Here is a 15,988-nt window from a genome sequence, read left to right on the forward strand (position 1 = left end):
TGAAGGCAGGAGAAGGGGCAACAGAGGATGAGATGGTTGGATGGCATCATTAACTCAATGGACATGAGTTTGAGCAAGCTCCAGGAGATAGTGAAAGACAGGGAAGCCTTGCATGCTGCAGTCCATGAGGTCGCAGAGTCAGACACAACTGAGCAACTAAACGACAATAATTCCTAGTGAATAGCAAAGTGCCTGCACAGAGTGGATACTTTATAAAAGTTTGTTGAATAAATAAATATGGAATATTTTTCTTTCTAAAACCATGTAACTCCAGTTGCTAGCATAATTTTATTTGACCTTATTTTAAATTTAAGTCCTTGATTTATTTTTACAAACAATTTCCAAGTACAATAGCATAATTATAAAATCAGTTAAGCTGAAATTTTTGGAACATGCCTTTAGTATTCCAAGGTTTATGATTGAGTAAAATGGATCTTGGCCCTGAATTGGCTCTTATGCTTTTATTTAATAGGTGATCCTATCAATATTCTCCTGAGGGAATAGTTAATTACATATAGAGAAGACCCTGAGCTTGTATGAAAAATAGGTATGGTGTTGCTCAGCATGTAGATGATAATAGATGTTAGGAGAGGAGAGATAGGCAATTCTTTTCTCAAACAAACCATATTAATATAAATAATTATTCACCCATAAATAATGGAATATATTTTGGGAAGTTCCATAGAAAAAAAGGACATGGAATGGCTAAGGAAAACAGAATTTCATAGCCTTTTTATACTTGTTGGAAAACGAGCTTAAGTGGGAAAATTTTATAGAAAATGGAGAAAAGTAAATAATGGCACGTGAGAGAAAATAATTTACTTTTTCTCAGTCAAGAATTGAGGCTTCAACATAAGTGAGGCGTCCTAGACCAAAACTAAAATCCCAAGCAATTACTAGATCCTAAAGTGTAAAAAATTGAAAAGGCTCAAACAGAAAGACCTAACACACATCTGTTAATATGTTCACTAAACCCATTTCCTCAAACTCCTACTCACAACCAAACTCATACCCAGTTTTGGCCTTGTCAATGAATTGTGGACAGTGGAATGTGGGCAGTAGGCAGGTAGATCACTTTCAGGTTTGGCCCATATATTCCTCCTCTGCTAACTGCTAAGTCACTTTAGTTGTGTCCGACTCTGTGCGACCCCATAGACGGCAGCCTACCAGGCTCCTCTGTCCATGGGATTTTCCAGGCAAGAGTACTGGAGTGGGGTGTCATTGCCTTCTCCAGTTCCTCCTCTGGGACCCTCCAAATACGCTTTTGCCTTATCTCCCAGAAGATGCAGAAGATCATCAGGGAGATGGGGTTTAGAGAAGCCATTAAAATGGTCATGTGAAAGACTGCTCACCAGCCATTAACATCCACACTGGACTCGGCATGAGCAAGAAATCAACCCATTTTTATTAGGTTAGGCCATTGGGTTTGTTTGTTACAGCTTCTATGACTTGTCAGTTTGGACTACCATAACAAAGTACAATAGACTGAGTGTTATACACAACATAAATTTATTTCTCAGAGTTCTGGAGGCTGAAAGTCTGAGATTAGGGTGCTGGCATGATCAAGTTTTGATGACAGCACTTTCAGGTTGCAAACTGCTACATTCTGGTATACCCTCACATGGTAGACAGCAGAGAAGTGAAGCAAAATTGTGTTGTCACTTACAATGGCACTAATCCTATTCATGAGGGCTCCACCCACATGACCTCATCTAATCCCAATTGAATCTCAAAGGTCCAACTTCTAATAGCATCACACTGGGGAGGAGATAAAGTTTCAACACAAGAATTTGGAAAGAACACAAACATTCAGTCTATAATATCTTAACATGTTTCTCTTATACATTCTAATTTCCATTTGTAAAACAAATGCTCATAAGTTTAATAACTTGAAAAGTCTGGAGTAAAAGAATATCTTGGCATTTCATTTACCAGTAGAGAATTAGTTTTGTTTTAAATGAAACCCAGACATAATACTGTGGTAAAGGTATATGATTTTAATTTTATGCACTTCAATGAACACTAGGAAAAGGCACTGTGACAGAAGCTGCTACTTTTTTTTTTTTTTTTTACCAATACTAATTCCTTTCTTTTCCAAATAATGACTATACTAAATGTGGGGCACATGGCTACTGGCTGGAGGTTTTATTTTCCAGTTTCCCTTTAGAGCTAAGTGTGGCCATGTCTGTGTGACCATGGGGATAAAATAGAATTGATAAAAAACTCATCCAACGTAGGTCTTTAAATAGGAATGGGCATGTGCTCCTTTCCCCATTTTGTGTGCTTCCTACTGATTAGAGTGAAGGCATTAGAATGCCTTCTAGAGGTGGAAGTTGGGAATCAAGGACCATAGAATTGTACTACCAGTTCTAGATCATCTACCTCTGCATTGTTTCATCAGAGCAAAATAAGCAACCACTTTTTCAGTCACATTATTTTGGGGTTTTTTTCTTACAATATTTTAACAGGAGAAATAGACTAATTCAGCAATGTCCTATGAAACTCACGGCATATGGAAGGAATCTCAGAAGAGATACTTAAAATCACAGTTGCTGTTGGTGTATATATAAATGGGGCTTCTTATCCTGATTAATTACCATACTTCAAGTATTTATTACAACTGATCCTTTTTATCAATATATTCTTTTCTACCTTTTTAAACACCTAAGTTATAATTTCAAGTTCACAAGCTTTCAAAGCTTTTATTTTCAAGTCACCTACTGTGAAGTCACTGTCACAAGATTCTGAATTTATTCTAGTATGGAAAAGAAAAATAAATACAGATAAGGTTAAAATTAATAACCAAAGGTAACAATTCTAATACTTTGAATAAATCCTAAACAGTACTTTCTTCATTGTAATATTTAACATTTAACAAACATTATCTGATTGGAGGAAGAAATGGTGACCCACTACAGTATTCTTGCCTGGGAAATCCCATGGACAGAAGAGCCTGGCAACAACAGTCCATGGAATTGGACACAACTTACTGACTAAATAGCAATAATCTTATTTGATACATGGACATTCAGAGATAATACAGAAATACTATCTCCATTTTATAAACGAAAAAGATGTGCTCTGTGAACTTCAATGACTTACACAACGTCTCAAGTCGAGCTCAATAGAGTGTGTAACAGGAGCAGCTGTCAGCGTGCTGTTAGCCGTCCCCTCCACCAACGGTTAGAGTCACAGTGGTCCCCATGGCACCAGTCTCCCAGGGTGGCAGTCTGTGGAACCTGGCCCAGTTGCCTGCCAGCGCTGACACCGGGCAGGGCAGGGCCCCTTTGTTTGGCTTGTAAAAACTGCGAAACAGAGGCGCCCTCAGTGACAGCCGGCGAGCAGCCCCAAGCTGGAGTGGGGGCCTGTGGGCTACTGTGAGGAGCATCGATGGTGGAGGTGACCTCCTGCCCGGCCTCGCACCGGCTGCCCCGCAGGTGTGAAAGGAGCCTGTTCTGACATCTGAGGGAGGCTCTGTGAGTCCCTTCTCTGGTTGTTAAACTTCAGGAGTATTATACTTTTAGATAAAATTTTGCAGAACAGATAATAGCATTTGTTGCTTTGGAGGTTTACAGGAACATCGTGACCTGACCCACATGGTCAGCTGCAAGAACAAGAAGTATGCAACAATTAACCACGTCCCTCCATCACCTTGCCTTTAAAAGGACTTTGCTGAAAGGCTTCTGGGAGTTTGGGTTTTTTTTTTTTTTTTTTTTTTTTTTTACGGCGTGAACCACTCCTCTTCTGCAATAAACTTCTGTCTCCTTCAAACTCTGATGTTTTGGTACCATTTAGCCTCACTGTGCCCTGGGCACAGGGACTTGAGGTGAGTAACAGTCATTCTTCAAGGATCAGAGTATCCTTATAATATATCTAAGCATTTCCCAATGAGATTATGAGCTCAGAATTCGGCATTTGTATTCAAGGTTTTATGATCTACATTTGGATTTCAGCTCTTATGATTTATGTGCTGCAAGCAGATGGCTTCCAACATACTTTTTTTAAATCTATGAAATGGGGATAATAGAAATCAAGGCTGATACCAGGCAGATAAATTGTATACTAAAACACCTTATTTAGTAGTAACCTCTCAATAAATGTTAGCTGTTAGTTCTTTTTGAGTTTTAATTTTTGAGACAGAATAGATTTATAGGACAATAAAAATACACAACCCTAGGGAGTACCATTTATGTTGTATTTTATGATAATATATTCCCTAGCACAATACAATAAAATCTGGATGTTGCCCCTAGAGTTGTACAATGTAGTAACCTTAATGAATTTTTTTAAAAAAACAACTGAATAGCTTTTATCTTGAGGAAAGTGGTATCTCACCACACATTCAGCATTGAAGATAAGCTCCTATTTCACATGTATTCCCTTGGATCCGGCTAAAGCTGTAATATAAATTTCTGCTGAAATTGACCTAAATAAATAAATAATCACTTTCATCCTCTTATATTTCACTTTTAAAAGGCAAGGATAATTATTCATAGTCTCTGGCATGAAATTGATTGGCTCTAAAAAGATGAAGACTAGAGTTAACCCTTGGCATTTGTAGCTGTGATATTTTAAAAGACCAGATTTTCCTAAGTAAGTTTCTTGAGATTTAAGAGTAAAAAGTTTATTTAAAAAATTTTTTTGAAGTAACATTGGTTTGTGATGTTATATGTTTCATGTGTTAAACATTATATTCAACTTCTGTCCTGCTGCTGCTAAGTCGCTTCAGTCGTGTCCAACTCTGTGCGACCCCATAGACGGAAGCCCACCAGGCTCCCCCGCCCCTGGGATTCTCCAGGCAAGAACACTGGAATGGGTTGCCATTACCTTCTCCAATACATGAAAGTGAAAAGTGAAAAGGAAGTCGATCAGTCGAGTCCGACTCTTAGCGACCCCATGGACTACAGCCTACCAGGCTCCTCCATCCTTGGGATTTTCCAGGCAAGAGTACTGGAGTGGGGTGCCATTGCCTTCTCCGAGCTTCTGTCCACACTATAGCAAAAGTTTAGTTCCATCTATCATACAATTGATTCCATTTACCCTTTCTGCTCTCTCTCAACCCCTTCCCTTCTGGTAACCACTATTCTGTTCACTGTATCTATTTTCTTTTTATTTATTTGGCTTTTGGTTTTTTTTTAGTAAAATAATAGAATATCTGTCTTTGCCTGACTTATTTCATATAGCCTAATACCCTCAAGGTTCATCCATGTTTTTGTTAATGGCAAAATTTTCTGTTTTTTAAGGCTGAGTTATATACCATTGTGTGTGTGTGTGTTTATCTCATCTTTACTTCTCATCCACTGATGGACATTTAGGTTGTTTTCATACCTTATAAATAATGCTGTAATGAATATATGAACATAAGTAGTGTTAGTTGCTCAGTTGAGTCCGACTCTGCAACCCCATGGACTGTAGCCTGTCAGGCTCCTCTGTCCATAGAATTCTCCAGGCCAGAATACCGGGGTTGCCATTTCATTCTCCCGGGATCTTCCCAACCCAGCGATTGAACTCGGGTCTCCTGCATTGAAGGCAGACTCAGGGGATATATTTTTTCAAATTGATATTTTCTTATTCTTCAGATAAGTATGCAGAAGTGGAATAGCTGGTTCATACAGTAATTCTATTCTTAATTGTTTTGAGGAATCTTCATAATGTTTTCCACAGTGGCTGTACAAACTTGCATTCCCACCAGCAGTTGTAGAGGGTACTTTTTTTCTCCCCATCTTCTTCAACGTTCTTTTTTGGCCAAGTCACATTATTTGCAGCATCTCAGTTCCCTAACCTGCAATTGAACCCATGTCCAGTACTTTTTATTTCTTGCCTTTTTGATAAAAGCCATTCTAACAGGTATGAGGTGATATCTCATTGTGGTTTTGATTTGCATTTCCCTAATAATTATTACTTTGACAACAAAGGTCCGTCTAGTCAAGGCCATGGTTTTTCCTGTGGTCATGTATGGATGTGAGAGTTGGACTGTGAAGAAGGCTGAGTGCCAAAGAATTGATGCTTTTGAACTGTGGTGTTGGAGAAGACTCTTGAGAGTCCCTTGGACTGCAAGGAGATCCAACCAGTCCATTCTGAAGGAGATCAGCCCTGGGCTTTCTTTGGAAGGAAAGATGCTAAAGCTGAAACTCCAGTACTTTGGCCACCTCATGCGAAGAGTTGACTCATTGGAAAAGACTCTGATGCTGGGAGGGCTTGGGGGCAGGAGGAGAAGGGGACGACAGAGGATGAGATGGCTGGATGGCATCACTGACTCGATGGACGTGAGTCTGAGTGAACTCCGGGAGTTGGTGATGGACAGGGAGGCCTGGCGTGCTGCGATTCATGGGGTCACAAAAAGTCGGACACGACTGAACGACTGAACTGAACTGAACTGAATAATTACTGATGTTGAACATCTTTTCTTCTGCCTGTTGACCATCTTTGAAAAAATGTCTATCCAACTCCTCGGTCCATTTTTAAATTAGGTTCTGTGTTTTTTGTTTTCTCTTTGCTGTTTTTGAATTGTATGCTGCTGCTGCTAAGTTGCTTCAGTCATGTCCAACTCTATGAGACCCCATAGATGGCAGCCAAGAAGGCTCCTCTGTCCCTGGGATTCTCCAGGCAAGAATACTGGAGTGGGTTGCCATTTCCTTCTCCAATGCATGCATGCGTGCTAAGTCGCTTCAGTTGTGTCCAACTCTTTGCGACCCTATGGACAACAGCCCACCAGGCTCCTCTGTCCACGGGATTCTCTAGGCAAGAATAGTGGAGTGGGTTGCCATTTCCTTCTCCTGAGTTGTATGAATTTTGTATAATTGGGATATTAACCCCTTATCAAATATATGATTTGCAAGTATCTTCTTCCATTCAGTAGACTGTCATTTCATTTTGCTTTTTTTAATTGTGAAGAAGATTTTTAGCTTGAGATAGTCTCATTTTTTATTTCTGCTTTTATTTCCTTTATCTGAGGAGACACATTCAGAAATATATTGCTGAGACTCATGTCAGAGAACAAAGAGGAATAGGGAAAAGTATATCTAATCTACTTCCTCAGAAGTAGAAATGTATACTTTTATTAGTGTGTTGACTATGATTCTTCTATATTTTTGGCCATCTAAAATGTCCACTGTTTTCACAAAAGAATTTCTTCTAAGCATCCCACATAGAGTAGAGTGATTAGTGCTGGACCATGAAACAGATGCAGGATTAGAAGTGTGTCAGAGCTCTAAGTTCTGCTCTGCCAACTTAGGGAAGCCAGAATGGGATACACATGTAATATTTTACATATATAATATTTCTGCTGCATTTTGAAATATGATGGTTACCTAGAGTAAAAGCCCTTATGCTTGTGCTGAGAACTGAAGTAACCATATACAGTACTTTCCAAGGAATGCCATTTTTACCTGAAGGCACACTTGAGAAATTAACTATGATTATTCAGAATTAGGCAGTTTGGTAGACAATGTATTCAAAGTAAGTATGTCACTTAACACAACTGATAATATTTTTTGCTAATGAGAAAATTTTAGCTTTCAAGCGAAAATTAGAATTTTGGAATGTTTTATTCCATCATTGTAATTTTGCCAGATTCTCAGTATTTAAAGACATTCTTCATGAGATTGTTGGTGATATTAATAAATTTGACATTTAGTATTGTACAATGAGAAATGTCAGCATTTGAAAGATCTACATATTGCAGTGAACCTGTATTTTGCAAATGATCCATATGTGATATTACAAACTAATTATGATAAAAATCATTCATAATGTAAGCTAGATCAACAAATTTTAATATAACAAATACAAAAAGCTTATTGATTTGCTTTCAGCTTTGACAGTACAACTGAACATTTAAGAAATTATACTAGTTAAGTTTTGGTAGAGAAAGATAAAGAAGATCCAGAATTATCAAAAAATATTTTTAAAACACTGTTCCTATTCCAATTTTGTATGTGTGAAGATGGATTTTCTTCAAGGTCTTCAATTAAACATCTTGTCATAATATGTTGAATGTGGAAGCAGACATAGAATCCAGATGTCTTTTTTTTTTTTTTTTTGGCAAATATATAAATCAGTGTCATGCCACTATTTTTTTAAAAATAAAATTATGGTATTTATATTAGCATGGAATGACTAATATTATTATATAAATATTTACAAATCTTATGTTTTAGTTTTAAAAATGGCAAGTAGCTATCAACATAACCCACATTAAAAAAAAGCTTTTTGGCATTCTCCATACATTATAAGATGTGTAAGTAGATACTGAAACCAAAATACAGGATTTTAGATCAATCGTTGTAGAAGATTATAAAGCAGTCATACAAATACATGAGGCATAGCCAAATTGTATTTGGTTCCTCAAGTCTCCCAACTCATAATTTTTAAGTGAACAAATGCATAAAATAGAATTCTAATTTTTCTTTGCAGTGTTTTTATTGCTAATGAGTGGTGGCATTTTCCCCAAGATTTGTCCCAAGGAAGTGAAATCTCCACAGACCAAATGCCTGACTCTACATTTAGAAAAGATACATTGTTAACTTTCTCCTTAAAGGTCTTCTAGGCCTTTAAGTTGAAATATTTATTGGAAAAAAAATATTATCCTGTGGAAAATGGCTATTTGCCATTTTTTACCTTCCAAAGGTAAAAAACCTAAATGAAAACTATTATTAGTAAATACATATCATTAAACTAGTAACCTATGCCTAATTATAAGGGACAGTGGGATGACTAATGAGATTGCAAAGAAGACAGATGTAGGGGGAAAAAGAAACATGTCTTATATACACAGTTGGAGGTACGGGTGTGTACATCCTTACAATAGCCTCGATATGTAATTATTAAATACATTTTTAAATGAGGGAGAAGACGCTCATAATGTTAGAATTGATGCTCAAGTATATTGCTACATGCCTTCAAAATTAGTATTTCAATCCCTTTTAAATGGCCCTGTCCCAGTATGAGATATTTTTCCTCTCTGAACTTCCCAGATGGTGTTAGTGGTAAAGAACTCACCTAACAATGCAGGAGACAGTAAGAGACTGTATTAGATCCCTGGGTCGGGGAGATCCCCTGGAGAAAGAAATGGCAACTCACTCCAGTATTCTTGCCTGGAGTATCCCATGAACAGAGGTGCCTGGCAGGCTGCAGTCCATGGGGTCGCAAAGAGCTGGACACAACTGAAGTGACTTAGTACTTTCTCTAATGTAGCACTCCCTATTATTTCAGGCTTTTTAAAAAGGTAACATTACCTTCTAATGAAAGAATCCCAATTCAAAGCAAATTCACTCAGACAATAATATCCAGGATACTTATTTAAATTTTTTACATATAATAGAAAGGATCCTATTTGCACTGAGAGTTTGAAGTAAAGAGAAAAAAGAATATTCTTCGGGTCAAATTAGTTGAATCAGCTCATTCAACTAAAAGGAGACAGGATGTCTCCTAAACTCATTGGAATAACTACTTCACTGAAGATGGTGCTTCAGCTTAATTTGTGAATATTAAATATTGCAATAGTGTTGTGAGGATTAAGTGATATAGCATGTGGGAAATGAGAAGTCTGGCACACAGAGGATTTTATTATTATGATCAGGATCATTGCCTGATCAGAATATCAACAAAGTTGGATTTTATTGTTATTATTATGATCAGGATCATTGCCTGTTCAGAATATCAACAAGGTTGGCAAGGTGATAATTCTGGGGTGTTAAGTAATCCAGGCAAAGAAAGATTTTCCTGGTCTGTATGAACTCTTTCTCAAAATCTTCCACCTCATTCTAAGTCAGAGTACACCAATCTATACCAACCTACTTAGTTTTTTTTTATTTTCTCAGCACTGGTAAAGAAGATGGGTAAGGAAGAGCTTGAGCCTTGCCATCACTAGAATGGCTCATCGCACTTAACAAATCTTGGCATTCTGGTTTACACAGTAGTTCTCAGTTTAATTTATATTTTGAGTTTGCTTGACCATTTCTGGATATACTAAGAAAGTCCATTTCTCAGGCAGGGAGACTGGAAACTAGAACATCCTTTGAGACATCATTGTGACCTGTCACTGACCTTTCTCTTCTGGTATGAACAGTTACCTTAAGACTTTATTCAAAATTTCAAAATTTCCATTATCTTTCATGAAAACCCAGAACTGACTTACCATTTCCTAGACTGGCTTCCCTGGCAGCACAGTGGTAAAGAATCCACCTGTAATGCAGGAGGCCGCTTGCAACACTGGAGACTCAGGTTCGATCCCTGGCTCAGGAAGATCCTCTGGAGAAGGAAATGGCAATCCACTCCCGTATTCTTGCTTGGGAAATCCCATGGACAAAGGAGCCTGGTGGGCTACAGTCCCTGGGGTCACAAGAGTTGGACATGACTGACAAACTAAACTACCACCAGACTGCTCCTCAAAAAATTCTGGCAAATGAAAAGGTAAGATACTTTCCAGTAGTCACAATAAAATAGAAAGGGTAGATAGACTGCATGAAAAAAAAGATTCCAGAGAATCATAAAAGAAGGGATTTTTTTAGAAGAGCTGCTACATAAACTAGATGTTTTAGTGTTGTACAGGTTAAGAGGACAAAACAAGGACCCATTATTAGAAGTCAATGGCAGAAGTTTCATAATTCTCAATCTGATGCTTACCTTTCTGCCTCCTAAAATAGTCACCAAGTGTTTATGATACTCTGTACTCTAGAGTCTACAAGAGTTTCTATACTCCAACCAACTCATCTTCATCGCCTTCATCCTACCTTGGATAAAGTCCTCACCATTCATCATCCTCCCACAGCTTGTTGATTAGTATATTCTACACCTTCTATTGTTGTTTTTGTTCAGTCGTTAAGTCGTGTCCAATGCTTTGCTACCCCATGGACTGCAGCACGTTAGGCTTCTCTGTCCTTCACTATCTCTGAGTTTGCTCAAACTCATGTCCATGGAGTTAGTGATGCCATTCAAGCATTTCATCCTCTGTCACCCACTTTCTCCTCTTGCCCTCAGTCTTTCCCAACATCAGGGTCTTTTCCAGTGAGTCAACTTTTCGCATTAGGTGGCCAGAGTATTGGAGCTTCAGCTTAAGCATCAGTCCTTCCAATGAATATTCAAGGTTGATTTCCTTTAGGATTGACTGGTTTGATCTCCTCGCTGTCCAAGGGGCTCTCAAGAGTCTTCTCCAACACCACAGTTCAAAAGCATCAGTTGTTCAGTGCTCAGCCTTCTTCACAGTCCAACTCTCACATCCATACATGACTATTGGAAAAACCATAGCTTTGACTATATGGACCTTTGCCAGCAAAGTGATATCTCTGCTTTTTAATACACTGTCTTGGTTTGCCATAGCTTTTCTTCCAAGGAGCAAGCATCTTTTAATTTCATGGCTGCAGTCACCATCTACAGTGATTTTGGGGCCTGAGAAAATGAATCTGACACTGTTTCCATATTTTCCCCATCAATTTGTCATGAAGTGATAGGACTGGATGCCATGATCTTAGTTTTTTGAATGCTGAGTTTTAAGCCAGCTTTTTCACTCTCTTTCACATTCATCTAGAGGCTCTTTAGTTCTCATCACTTTTTGCCAGTTTAGTGGTGTCATCTGCATACCTGAGGTTGTTGGTATTTCTTCCAGCAATCTTGATTCCAACTTGTGCTTCACTCAGCCCAGCATTTTGCATGATGTTCTCTGCATATAAGTTAAATAAGCAGGGTGACAATATACAGCCTTGATGTACTCCTTTCCTAATTTTTAACCAGTCCCATATTCTATGTCCAGTTCTAACTGTTGCTTCTTGTCCTGCATACAGGTTTCTCAGGAAACAGGTAATGTGGTCTGGTATTCCCATCTCATTAAGAAGATTCCATAGATTTTGTGATCCAGTCAAGGGCTTTAGCATAGTCAATGAAGCAGAAGTAGATTTTTTTTGGAATTCCCTTGCTTTTTCTCTGATCTGCTTTCTATATGTCTTTGCTATTTCTCACTATAAACATGGGCTTCCTTCATAGCTCAGTTGATAAAGAATCCATCTGCAATGCAGGAGACCCCAGTTCGATTCCAGGTTCGGGAAGATCCACTGGAAAGGGATAAGCTACCCACTCAAGTATCCTTGGGCTTCCGTTATGGCTCAGCTGGTAAAGAATCCACCTGCAACGTGGGTGATCTGGCTTCAGTCCCTGGGTTGGGAAGATCCCCTGGAGAAGGGAAAGGCTACCCACTCCGGTATTCTGGCCTGGAGAATTCCATGGACTGTATAGTCCATGGTTTTGCAAATAGTTGGACATGACTGAGTTAATTTCACTTTCACTATAGACACTATTCTAGCCATATATATTTTATCCTTTTGTTTTATCTACACTTATGTTTTCATACTTCTATTTCACTGCATAAGTTGTTCCCTCTACTAGAAATGCTTTTCCTTCCCTTCTTTTCTTGGTGAGAAATTACTGATATTTCAACTGTCAGTTCCAGTTTCACCAGCTTGTGAGATAGTTCTGGTTTAGCTCTGGGTTCCTATCTCATTTTATATTGACCATCATATTGTGTTTTCCTTGTGGATTTGTGTGATGTTTTCTCACTAGACGGTGAGCTTCTCGAGGTCAGAAAGTGTGTAAGAGTCATCTTTGTATGTCTTTGAACTTTCATAATTTTCCATAGTACCGGTTGAATGCAACTAGATTTCATCTTAACCTAAAGAACTTCCTTTTTTTTCCCTAATGAGATAGGTTGATCTGTATCCTTAAATGGTCACATAGACATACCATTAGAGTGGACATGTCAGCAAAATGCGAGATGTTGAAATGAATATGTTGAGAAGAGTCTTTGAACTATAAGTCCCATGGTTCTATGTTGCAATGTGCTTGAAGCTGAAACATACCATTCAATTAGAGTTGTTCCTTGTTCCTGCACCTTCTTCTATTTTAAGTAACAGAAACTGCTTTTGCTCTTTCCTCCTTGATTCTGGGAATTCACCCTGAAAAGCAATAGCTTTTATCTCCAGAAATGCTCCTTCCCTGAGTCAATCTCAAGAAATTTTCTTTTCTGTCCTTGCGCCTCTCTATGTTTTTCTCTATACCTCACACATCATAATCTGTTTTCTCAGGACTCAGTCTAAGCTAATTGTCAGAAAAATTAATGACTGATAACCAAGTTGTCAAAAACTAATTCCAGTTTAACATAATAATAGCTGCCATTTATTGAAGAAATCTTATATGTTCCTTACATGTATTATATTATTAAATCCTTACATGAACCCTGTAAGTTATTATTCTTATCTACATTTTCCAGATGATGACATTAAGGCCCTGAGAAGTTAAATAGCTTACTCAAGGTAACAGATGTAGGAAGTGGTAGAATTTAAATCAAATCCCAGTCACCTTGACTGCCTTTACTACTTTGCTAAACTGCCAACCCATACCCATCCTCCAATATACACTCCAGTATGAATTTTGCATTAACATTATTATAAAGTGTGTAATGCAACACACCATGGGTATCAGAGATTTGCACATGAGAAGATTCTTCTCTGAATCCATAGCCCATACTCCACAGGGACCACCTAATCAGAAGGCTACCTTTTATAATGCATGCTAATTTTTCTTTGCTTTCTGGGTATCTTTCATGCAATTCATAAATCGCACATCTTCAATCTTTAGCATTTAAATCTAAGAGGAAAGCTGCAGTTCCTCCATCCCAGGACTGACTGTGGGAATCTGTTTTATGGGAAGTACATTACATACCTCTAACAAGACCCAAAAGAAAAAAGAAAAGGCAGCAATAACTGTGAGGTTCAATCAAAACCCACAGTTCAACTCCACTGTGCTCCAGCTTCTCCAGTCTTGTCCTCCTGGCAGCTGTACCCACTTGAGCACTCTCTGAAGTCCAAGACACCTCTAATCCTTAGCTCCTATCCTGGTTTTGAGATGAACTCTGTCTCTCCAGTGAGCAAACTATTCTCTCGATCTTGATCTTTGTCTTTATCCTTCCCCACTGAAAGGAACCAATGTTTCTTGGAGATATGGCTGATTCCAGGCTTTAGGCAGTGTAGGCACAAGATGAATCTAGAATATTTTTTTGCACCAGAAAAAAAAAGAAAGAAAACGCTAAAAATGATAGGTCATGAAACAGAGACAGAGCGTCACAAGAATCAGCTTAAAGGTATGCTCAGTGGTGAAATCTGGAACGGTTATTGTGCAGTGGGGAATCTGGGCCACACCTAGAGCAGGTGATCAAATTAATGTCTCCTAAGTGAGACATGTTCACCGTGTACCTTCAGCTGTCATACTCTCTTAGAAAGACACAAAACCACTTCTATAAAATTCTGGCTAAGAATATACTACCTGGATCCATTCTGTTAAAAATTCTATTTAAAATGTGTTGTGTGCATGCTCAGTCATGTCCAACTCTTTGCAACTCCATGAACTACAACCACCAGGCTCCTCTGTCCATGGAGTTTTCCAGGCAAGAATACTGGAGTGGTTGCCATTTCCTACTCCAAGGGATCTTCCCGATCCAGGGACTGAACCCACATTTCCAGAGTCTCCTGCATTGGCAGGTAGGTTTTCTACCACTGAGTCACCTGGGAGGCCCACCCACTAAAAGTAGGAACATTTTATTTAAAATTGGGAGACTATATTCTCTAAAAATCATGAATCTCATTTAAGAAAAGGTTGTGAAGATATTTCAGATTAAAAGAAGCTCAAAGAGACAGAACAACTAAATGTCACCTGACCCTAGACTAGATCCTGTTACAGAGAAGAAAAAATGATATAAAGGATATTATTAGTGAATTAAAAATATTGCACTATAAACAGCAGATTAAAGCATTACACCTGTATAGAATTTACTGAAGTTGTTAACTGTTTTGTGCTTATATAAGAGAATGATACCGTGAAATATCCAAGGGTAAAGTATTCTTTACCCTTACAATGTATCTATGCAGTTTATCCTCAGATGGTTCAGAATAAGAAAGGAAAAAAAAAAAAAGATAAAATGTAAACAGTAAGCGAATCTGAGTAGAAAGTATATGTGTGAATGAGAAAGAAAAAAAACTTAAAATGTAAACAGTAAGTGAATCTGAATAGAAAGCATATGTATGGTTTTTTACAGATTTTATTGTTGTAATTTTTCTGTAAGCTTAACATTATTTCTTAGTAAAAGTTTAAAGATAAGAATAAATAACTATGTCCCTTGTAAGGAAAAGCTCTTGGTGGTGGCTGAGATCAATGTTTTCTGACATCTTGCTACCAGTAAATAGGCTTCATACAATCGGTATAGACAAACTAAGTGTTGGGTTAAGTGCAATTGGAAGAGTTTTAGATAATATTTATGTTTTCATCATCAAACACACATTGAATATTTATTAATATTATGTTCTATAATGTCTTTTCTCTCCTCAAGAAAGAATAGTAGATTGTGTGTATGTCGGGAGCCGCATTGGGCATTACTGACAAAATAGAGGCACGGCCCTAAACCCCCTCCCTTTGTTCTGTAGGCATGGACCTGGAATGAAGGAGTTAGGCTTTGTGATTCTGACTTGTTTTTCCCTTTCCTCGGCTGAGCTGACTGAAGAGAATATTAAGGTGCTTATTGTTTTTGAGAGGAGCATGGGAAGGCATAAAGCTTTCTGCAGCTGTGCTCAAAGAATAATTCATAAAGTTAATCACTGACATTTGTTCAAGGACTTTTACAAAAAAGCGTTCCAGGGTGAGCACATAGGCCACAGCTTGAGGCCATGGGAGGGATTGCTATCTGAAGCCCATTTGTGAGAAAAGTTTGTGGCAAAGGAGTTTGCTGAATTTAGGGCTTCGGAATAATTAAAATAGTTAGAAGCTAAAGATTTAAGGATTGCTGTAGTGTTAGCATATTCTACTATAGCTTATAGAAATTAGGGACTTTAGAGATATTATTAGCTAGAAGCCCCTTCTAAGAAATGGTGAGCTTAGGATACTAGGGGAAAATAGGACTTAGAAAGACAAGAAATAAACTGAGGAATGTGGTATGCAGCCCAGACATTAG

General features: G+C 38.1%; 2 protein-coding genes across 3 annotated transcripts in view; one reads left to right on the forward strand and one right to left on the reverse strand.

Annotated features, from left to right (window-relative positions):
* The window catches only part of TYR (tyrosinase), a 110,146-nt gene that overhangs the window by 78,437 nt on the left and 15,721 nt on the right, over window positions 1-15,988 (reverse strand). The gene's annotated exons all lie outside the window — the stretch shown is intronic.
* The window catches only part of GRM5 (glutamate metabotropic receptor 5), a 790,030-nt gene continuing 777,219 nt past the window's right edge, over window positions 3,178-15,988 (forward strand). Inside the window, exons 1-2 of one of the 2 annotated variants that reach the window (XM_070783144.1) lie at window positions 3,178-3,476; window positions 3,576-3,826. The gene's annotated coding sequence lies outside the window, so the exon portion shown is untranslated. Of the gene's footprint in view, window positions 3,827-15,988 lie in introns of both variants that reach the window. The other variant, XM_070783148.1, reaches the window with a different exon arrangement.

Source organism: Bos indicus, chromosome 29 (genome assembly GCF_029378745.1).
Source record: "Bos indicus isolate NIAB-ARS_2022 breed Sahiwal x Tharparkar chromosome 29, NIAB-ARS_B.indTharparkar_mat_pri_1.0, whole genome shotgun sequence".
NCBI lineage: Eukaryota > Metazoa > Chordata > Mammalia > Artiodactyla > Bovidae > Bos > Bos indicus.